General features: G+C 44.6%; 1 pseudogene; it reads right to left on the bottom strand.

The window, feature by feature from the left end:
• Positions 1-1,645: 1,645 nt before the first annotated feature.
• On the bottom strand, positions 1,646-2,430 carry LOC133377774 (estradiol 17-beta-dehydrogenase 11-like; annotated as a pseudogene).
• Between the last annotated feature and the right edge of the window lie 7,654 nt (positions 2,431-10,084).

Genomic DNA, 10,084 nt, shown 5'->3' with positions numbered 1-10,084 from the left:
ATGCAAAGAAGCTGCTCTACCACTGAGCTATGGCCTCCAGATGTTGCTGGATTCCAAGGCTCATTGCCCACAGCCAGCATCACCAATGGTCAAGGATGATGGACTTTGTAGTCCAACAACATCTGTATGGCCACAAATCCCCCCCATCCTTGCTCCACAGCTTCCAATAAACAAACCCCTCCTCCCCCTCCATGGCTATGATGTGGCCTAGAAATGAGTGCTCTGTTCCCAACAGCCGCACACTGTGGCCTCTGCCCAAGGGATAGCATCATAACATACCTGAAAAACAACTCCAGCGTATCTCTCATTAGTGTAATAGAAAGATTTTGTGTCATCGTATCTTTGTCGGTTTTGTATTTGTATTTGTTTTTTCTCATCCCCCCCCCGCCAAATATCATAAAGACCTTGGTGGAATATGAATGCAAAATATCAGACCATCTTCTAATATATGCAGGGTAATCTTCTTAAAATGAGTTTTCACTTCAAGGAACGGAAGGGCTTAGAGATGAGCGGGTTGCCTCTCTCTCCTTCCCTCCTCCTTCCTTGTTATACTTTCAACCATTTTATTCCAGACAACATTTTAGTGAAGTTGTCTGATGGGCCTGACCCAAGAATCTGTTACTTTGTGCTGCCTAAACACTTAGGCCATCCTTCATCCTAATAGCCTTCGCTACAAGTTAAGCCAGTGCTGAGACAGGTTAAGTCTGAAACGAAGCCAGCCTCTGCTATCCAGGTGCCATCCAGATTTTTGGACTACAACTCTGTGGCTATGCTGGCTGAGGTTGATGGGAGCTGAAGTCCAAAACATCTGCTGGACCACAGGTTGGTGAAGGCCGGCCTTAGGTTCAGACTTACCAGTCTCAGCACTGGCTTAATTCGTAGCAAAGGCCTGGCCCTCACTGCCTTCCCACAAGTTGAGAGGCAGCAAACCCGGATTTGCAACTTGAAGGAAGTGTGTGGGTTTGCAACTAATCTTGACCCTCCAATTTATTTATTTTATTTTATTTATTTTATTAGATTTCTATACTGCCCGACTAGAATTAGCTCTCTGGGCGGTGCACAACAAAATATAAAAATACAAATTGCAAGCACGAATGAAACCACACATTTTACAGGCACAAAACAAAGGATCACATGAGTGAAAAAATGAAGGCAACCAGATGTTATTAACGTAGCATGAAGTTTGATCCTAATGTCCTTCTACCACAGTTTCCAATCTATAATATGAGGGAGGCATACCTCCCTATCTCCCTCTAACATTATACCCATGAACCAGAGCTTGGAAAAGTTACTTTTTTGAACTACAACTCCCATCAGCCCCAGCCAGCATGGCCACTGGATTGGGCTGATGGGAGTTGTAGTTCAAAAAAGTAACTTTTCCAAGCTCTGCCATGAACATACAATAGGAAAGCTCTTTGGGATTTGTTGAGTTATTTAATACTTCAAGGGGAAAATTGTAGAAGGGGAACCCTCAGCCACTGTTCAGTGACATCCTGCATTTCTCCCTGAGAGAATCAGATTAGGGACTTCATTCATTTCATAAAGTAAAAGATTGCAATTTCTTTGTTAAGAGAGGGATGAAACTAAGTGTGGATTCCACAATTCTTGAGTAAGAGATAGGACATTATTGCAACTGCAAGAAAAGTCGTGTTCACCATTCCATCTATATATTGATATGTTCATGGAGCTACTTCCTACAGGTTTCTTAATGGAAAGAGTTAATAATGAACGAAAACAAGAATCCCATTTCCTTAGTTTTCTTTATCCTTGTATCCAATGGTAAAATCAAATTTAAGTTCATTCAGCTGCAGCTCCACGAACTGGAAGAAACCTATCCAGCATTACACTGACTTTCAGGAATGGTGGGATGAAAATCATTCTCTTGTTGGTTAGTATTCCCTTGATTGATTGCTTTGCAACTTCTTCAGGCTCCAAAGCGGGCATTAATCTTGAAGAAGGATTTTTGACAAAGTCAGTATTTATAAACATAGGACAGATGCATGACGTTTTGACCCCATTCTTCCTCAATGCAGACAACTCTTCTGTCAGAGCTCTATGAAACCCGACAGCAGCAAATTTGGATGAGCAATAAGCCACAAGAAAAGGAGCCACTATGTGGCCTCCAGCAGAAGCCACGGTGATAATATGGCCATGGTTATTCTTCATCATTGTTGGCAGGAACGCTTTTGTGGTCCAGTAGTGAGCAAGAATGTTGACTTCAAACATTTTTTGAATCTCATGGTCCTCAGTCGACAGCACATCCGTTGGGGCTATCACCCCAGAGTTGTTCATCAAGATATCCACATCGCCAATCTCTCCTTTCACCTTCTCTGCAGTGCTGTAGATACCTTCTTTCTTGCTATAGTCCACCACGAATGCATGTGCTGGGGCTCCCAGTCTTCTGCATTCTTCAGCTGTTTGTTCAACACCATGTGGACATTACATTGTTAGGAACGTAGGAAGCCACCTTCATCTACTTTGCTCAGTATTGTCGATTCATGTACCTTAATAATACACATTTGTCTCAATCACACATTGCATTTTTTGTGTTAACCCCCTCCTTCCAAATAGATGTGTACCTTATACCATGACATACATTCACTCTGCTCAGGATTGGGAACCTACTGTAGCCCTCCAGATGTTGGTGGACTCCAACTTCTATCAGTTCAAGACAGCATGGCCAATAGTCAATGGTGATGGAAGCTGAAATCCAAAAAAATATCTGGAGGTCCCCTTGTTGCCCACTCCTGCTATTGCAGAGTGGGGACATTCTTGAAGCTGAAGGGGCAGGACTGAGCCACCAATGCTTTTAATAAGACCTCTCCCCTTGTCCTCTTCCAGTTCTCACACAGATGATACGCCACTGTTAATGTTCATTCTTACACACTAGGGTGGGAGAGAGTTTTCAGCCTGAGGGCCACATTCTCTTTTAAGCAACATTCTGGGGGCCACATGCCAGTGGTGAGTAGGGGCAGATTGAGAAGTGGGCAGAGCAATTAATGCAAATTGTACCTTTGCACTGTAGGCTAATTTCTACACACACTCACATGTCCCTCTCTGTCCTCCTTCTAGGCAAGCAAGGGGCATGATCAGCAGGGGTGAAGTCATCCAGGTTCTTGGGGGGGTCTTAGACCCCTTACTCTTTTGGCAGCAGGGTCCCAGCATGGTCCCTATGTTTCCAGCATCGTATGAGCCAATCATCATGAAAGGGGAGTGTGTTAGCCACTGAGAAGGGTTTTCTAACCTGTTTCATTATCCTTTCCTGCTGACTGGAGCCAATCAGAGTGAAAGGAAGTGAGTCAGCAACTGAGAAGACTCTTCTTAGTAGCGAGCACTCTCCCCTTTCATGCTCATTGGCTCCTAGGGACATCTGTTATGGGAAAATAATTAACAAGGATCTAATTCTCAACCCAGGAGCTAATGGGAGGGGGCGTGGCTGTAACTGTCATGAAGGGACCCTGCACTTCTGAATTTACCACTGCACTACTGATGATCAGAGTATAAGGACACATTCCAGCCAGGCAAAAGTGCTCATGGAAGGTATGAAGCCGGTGTAGCTGGCTTGAGGAGACTTCTGAGGGACAGACAGAGAGGCCTGAGGGGAGGCTGCATTTGGCTCCTGGGTCTGAAGTGTCCCCCATCGCCCACAGCCAAAGATAGCAGCAGAAAGATAGTAACCACCAACTATCATCTCTTGTATCTGAGGAAGAGTCCAGGATGTCACCCCATACATGTCCTTGCTATTTACATTTCTATCCCGCCATTCTGCACAACGGCGGCCGCCTGTGAAAGGAGACTTAAAAGAAAGAAGGGGAATTTGTTTCTCTCGTGCAACACCTGAGCCAACCAGGCCGCAACTTCTAAGCAGCTCCACCAAAACACTCGCTAAAAAAAAAGTGTGTATTGGTGATGCAACCCAGTTTCCATGGCGTCCCCTGAATCAGTCCCAGGGAATTATGGGTTGCCAGAGCTGGCATCAGTGATCAGCATAGTTGAGCATGTGCTGATGGCCCTACTGATAAGAGCCTGCTGGACCTGCTCTTCCTGTTCACCACTGCAAGCTGCTTTCCTGTTTACCCACCCCTCACTCATGGCCCCTACGATAATGGTGGTGTGAAGGAGAAGCAGTAGATGCCATTGCCTGCACTGGCATGATGCTTGGCATGCAAACAGGTGGTAGAAATGATGAGGAAGAGGAATAGCAACAGAGGGGCAACGGTAGACAGAAGACAGACTTACTGAGAGAAGAGCCCTATGAATGGTGTCTTGCCCAAGGGTCCTCCAAAACCTGGAGTTGACCCTGAAGGGATGGTACTTCAGGAGATGTTAGGACCAAAGCTTTGGCACTATAGAGAAAAGGGAGAGAAAATAGTGAAATCTCTCTCTTCTAGTGGAGAAGGAGGGATGTGACCCATGGCAGATGAATCGCAAGAACATGGAAAAGTAGTCATGGTGCCTGGGCAGGAGAACTCATCTGAACCGGCCAGAAGATCATCAAATGCAGCAGAGATGGCTTGGCTACCACATTTTGAAGGAAATGAAGTAATATGCATTACCATCAAAAGCAGGGATAGCCAATACAGAGCCCTCCACATATTGTTTGACTACAACTCCCATCATCCCTGACTAGTGACGACTAGTGGCTCCAAGTCAGTGGGACAGTAGAATCTGCTCTGCGTTTTAGTCTGAACCTTCAAGGAGCTGTCCAAGGTGCTTCAGAAGATCTCAGATTTACCTCCATTTTACTACTTCTTCTTGGCCTTCATGGCTACCACAGGACTATCATTCACCCAAGGCTAGCATCACCAGGAAACAAAGGAAGGGGGTGGACAGAAGGGATAAGAGAGCTCTCCCAGTATGTCCACTTCTCCCCAGTTCTTCACTTGTCTGCCAAACTCTCAGAAGACCATCTCTTGTGTCTTAAGAGTGTTACATTTATTTATTTATTATTTGATTTATACCCCACCCTTCCTCCCAGCAGGAGCCCAGGCCGGTACATGTGAACATGACCTTAGTTGAAACCTCTCTTCATATTTATTTGTGGCAGGTTGATATTGCCTCAGATCTATCACATTTTGGTGGAGGGAGACTTCACAAAAGTTTGAAATAATCGTTGAGTGGTTTTATATATAATTGTTTTCCCTGTACAGCATCAGAAGGAAATTACACTTAGAGGTTGACAGTTGGATTGCTGTTAATGACGGCCTGTCTATGAAGGCTTAAACCAGCCTTTGGGGTAATTGTATGCTCTGACCTTCCACAGGCCCATTATACCAAATAAGTAAATATCTAAAGAAATAAACCGAGCCTCAACTCTTGACGGAAAGAACACAATGAAAATTACCACCGTTTAAACTGAAAGCATTGCCCCACAAATCTCCAAAGACACAAGTAATTGGGGCCACATTCGATTTTTTCACAAGCAGAACTTGAAAGGACGCTCGGGATGGAGGAGGGGAGCAGAATTACACACACAAAAAATGTTTTGTTCCCCACTGGGCCTTTAAAGTAATACTTAAATGGACTGGGGGGGGATGGATGCAATTTGTCCATTTTGGTCATGATACAAAGAGGGATAAAACTCTTGAGTTCTGTGCACCCAAGGGAGATTGGGACATTTTATTCTTGTTGAAACTTTCAGAAAGTGTTTCTTCACACAGCCCATCATTAAACTATGGAATTTGCTCCCACAGGAGGCAGTGACAGCCATCAACTTGGGCGGTTTTAAAAGAGGATTAGAGCCAGTGTGGTGTAGTGGTTAAGGTGTTGGACTACAACTTGGGAGACCAGGGTTTGAATCCCCACGTAGTCATAAAGCTCACTGGGTGACCTTGGGCCAGTCACTGCCTCTCAGCCTCATGAAAACCCTATTCATAGGGTCGCCATAAGTCGGAATCGACTTGAAGGCAGTACATTTACATTTAGACATGGCTACTAGCCATGATGGCTATGCTCTGCCTCCATGATTGGAGGCCACATGCTTCCAAATACAAGTTGCTGGAAACTGCAGGATTGGAGAGTGCTATTATGCTCAGGCCCTGCTGTGGGGCTTCCCATTAAGGTATCTAGTCGGCCACTGTGAAAACAAGATGCTGGACTAGATGGGCTATTGGCTTACATTCTTGAACATTCTTGAATGAGAGCTCTTCAAGGCACATGATATATTGTGATATATCACGATAGTGGACTAGGTAAATCAAAGAAGTAAGGTCCAAAACACTTGCATCATAGTGTTTGCACAGAACTTTCCTTAAGCACTTGAAGAACGTAGCATACAAACACATCACAGTAATTCTTATGTTATCAGAAGTGCCAGAATAATCACCAGCACCACACTTGGCCTTAAAAGGCCGACCACAGATACACTATCTGGGTAGTCTTTACAGGAGATGTGGGGGACCTTTGGCCTTCCAGATGTTGCTAAACTACAGCTCTGTCGGACCAGCAAGCATGACCAAGGACCAGGGACGATGAGTTCAGCAACATCTGCAGGTCCAAAGTTCCCCACAACTGCTTTACGGTAACTTTGCATGGTAGGTCTGAACTATTATCCCCAATAATGTAGATTTCAAATGTTGTTTATTAAAAAGCATTTCTAAACCACTTATTATTTAAAAATCTCTAAACGGCATACAAAAATACAATGTAGAAACAGTAAAACAGCATCAGAAAAACGTAAATGCAACCTAAAAACTAGCAATAAACTAATATTATTTTTTTTAAAAAAGATAAAAACATGAATTCAGTAATAACAAGATCCAGTCTTACGTATCAAGGAAAGCCAGAGCCACAAGAGATGCTTTCACAAGATGTCTGCAGCAACCAATGGATGATCCTTCATGCATGGCAGAGGGAACAGAATTCCAGAGTGCAATGGCAGAAAATGTTTGTTTTTGAGTCACCGTGCTGTGATATTCTGTGGCTGGGAGCACAGTAGTAGCTTCAAAAGCAGCCAGAATGGCTTTTCTGGCTGCATTTTAAAGTGACTGTGCCCTCGGCTGGGCACACTTCCCTTTCCTATTGCTACCTTCAGACCTTTCAGGACCTCCCACAACAAAGTGTTGGGCCAATCGTTGTCTCTGCCTGAGCCTGCAGCAAAGTGTCTCCATTGGCCACACCTGGATGGCAAACGGGTTGATCTACCAATCAGTTGTGAAATCTGCCTGAAGCTGAATTTTTTACAAGCACACACACACTTGAGCTAATCCAACCAGGGTTTTAGAGTAAAAAGGGGCAGAGTCTGACTAATGTCATGTGTCTCCGTCTTCAGAAAAGAGGAGATGCACTGGAACTGGCACAACAGTAAGTGTGTCTGTACCCTGTATATAAGAGCCATAGATATCTTTTCATTCTTTATAGCATAACAGGTGCCAGGTGGGGATGAGAGCCTCTCCTCTGCTCCGTCCTTCCTGCACAGTCAGAGTGCTGCTGTTGCTTTTGTAGCCAATCAGCAATTGTGGTTTAAATAAAGGGAGGGCCTTTGTGGGATTGATTGGTGGGTAGGTGCACTGCAAAGGGGCTGGAAGGGGGTGTCTTGAGGCAGTGATCTGATCTCTACCCCACCTAGGTAGTTGGCTTCATTCAAAATTCCCACACTGTGCACACAGGTGAAGCATCGGAGAGTGGAGTGTGTTTGCATCGTGGGGTTGAAGCCCTGGCTGCCATCTTGGATGATGGCTTGCATGGTCATGTGGCACACCATGCATGCTGAGTGTGGCCCCACAGGGGTGGGGCAGCCAAGCTTATTTAAGCACATGCCACCAGCACTCCTCCCTCTGTGGCCTGTGACACTCACCCCCTCCGCTTTCTATGGTGTGATCAAGTTGGTCGCTCTGGGGGCGAGTAGGAATTTTTGTCCTGCCTGCCTCCTTTGGAAGGCAAGTTTTTTGCCAACTCCACACTGTGGTAGAAGGATGGAGGTCTGCTGTTTAATAGCTTCTTTCAGCTAATTTGGCACCCTGTAAAGGGGTCAATCAAGGAGGCCCTCACCTGCAGAGCACAGTGATTGACTGGGTATATAAGGTGTAAGTCAATCTTTCAGGTATCCTGGCCCCAAGCTGTGTAGGGATTTGTACAGCAGTACCAGAACCTTGAACTTTGCCCAGTTTATCCTGATATTCACTAACATATGCAGACTTTAACCTAGTATATGAATTTTTGTACACATTTCTTGGTTGAAGAATTGCACTGAATTAGGTAGTTTCTTGTTAAAATGCAAAGAAAGGTAAACTTCTCTCCCAGGCCTTTTCTAGAGTAAATTAATATTATTGTTCTTGGTGATCACTTGTGACCAAGTAAGATTGACTTCCAAAATATAGTCTTTAACAATGGATCCATCTGAATCTGTATTCACCGCCAATGACCTTACCGCCATGGGTGACCCTGCTGGGAGTACATGACTCCCGACGGCATCACTCACAGGGTTCATTGGAACACGCAAGCCCACTCACCACTACAAGGTGATGATCCAGATAGGGGTAAATTAATATGGCACCTAGCTTGCAGAGGAGCCTTGAGCAGTGCATGCTGGATGTGTGTGTGTGTGTGTGTGTTCAAGCAGTGATTCTTGTTGCAAGTATAAGGGTGTTACTGAAATGTCCCTATTCACATCTTTGAAATGTTGGCGGGTATGTGTCTACGTGCTTTGCTAACGGGAACCCCTGAGACCAAACATTTCAAGAGAATGTGACCTATATAAAATTCCCTTAGAGGCTTGCATAATGTAAAGGAAGGATCTCTCTCTCTCTCTCTCTCTCTCTCTCTCTCTCTCTCTCTCTCTCTCTGTGTGTGTGTGTGTGTGTGTGTGTGTGTGTGTGTGAGAGAGAGAGAGAGAGAGAGAGAGAGAGACTTAGTACGTGAGTAAAAAGGGATATGAGCAACTTTTAAAACGTTATTGGAAAGACACCACTTTCACATTAAATACTAAAATATTAAAATTGATTGAGGTTGTGAAATAAGTGAATTACTTAGTCCCCCATGCATTAAAATTAATTTTTCATCTCCTTATGTGAGTGGCTCCCCTATTGGCATTTTCAGGGCCTTTTAAATATTTTATATGCTTCAATGGGGAAGAAAGCTGCACTTTGACATCCCGGCATTCCAAAGGATGTTTAACTTTATTATTGTTATGTTTTCCCCTATCCTTTCCTTCTTTGTTGCTGGGCAGGTGGGGTGGGCAATGCAAGAAACTGGCGTTTGGCGCAAAGAGACAGATGGTGGTGTACCAGGCTGCAAGTGGCATTTACAGAATCAGAGCAGTTAGCAAGATCAGGTCCAAGGCAGAAGCCAGGGAGATAGAGGTTCTGCACATGCAGAGTCTGAAAGCCAAGAGGCAGGAACAATGCTGGCATCTTTACCCTTTCTCTTACTCAGCCTGGGTTATATCCTCCCCAAATTTCTCCAAATAAGTCACCATTCAGCACAAACGTCTAGTCCTTAACATTCATATATTCCTTATGGCTCTTTCCCATTTTATCTTTCTGTCCTCCTTCCCATTATTGCCATTCAGTACAGGAAGTGCAGATTAGACAGGTGCACATTAAAATGCAAACCAAACTAATTTCTCCTCTGTTCCTGGTCCAATCCCTAAAACAGTCTCACGGAGCAGACTGGGAAACCTTGGAGAATCACTATAGGGCTAGATGGACCAATGGTCTGACAACAGTAAAGGGAGGAACTGCAGAGCAACTGCTTGCATGCTGAAGGTCACAGGTTCAGTCCTTGTCATCTCCAGGTCACCACTGAGCTACGGTCCAATTCAGTGCCAACTCAGTTACGTTCAGGTCTTCAAGAAAGCCTCTTGGATTCCACCAAGGTATCTCCCAGCCCTACCTGGAGATGACAAAGGTTGAACCTGTGACCTTCTGCAGCAGACAGTGAAGCAACAGAGTTACCCCTCATTAAAGTATGGCGCACAGCCATTTTATGCACACTACTTTGATCTGTCAGTAACCGAGTTGGCGCTGAACTGGAGCTACCACTAATATTGTGCTAAAATGAAATTAGTAAGTTCTTGTCACAGCATATTTAATGTTAATTGTTTGTTGAAAAAAGGTTCTATACCATTAGTCACATGAACTGTATC

The sequence above is a fragment of the Rhineura floridana genome, chromosome 1 (assembly GCF_030035675.1).
Source record: "Rhineura floridana isolate rRhiFlo1 chromosome 1, rRhiFlo1.hap2, whole genome shotgun sequence".
Lineage (NCBI taxonomy): Eukaryota > Metazoa > Chordata > Lepidosauria > Squamata > Rhineuridae > Rhineura > Rhineura floridana.
This window is presented reverse-complemented; position numbering and strand designations above follow the sequence as displayed.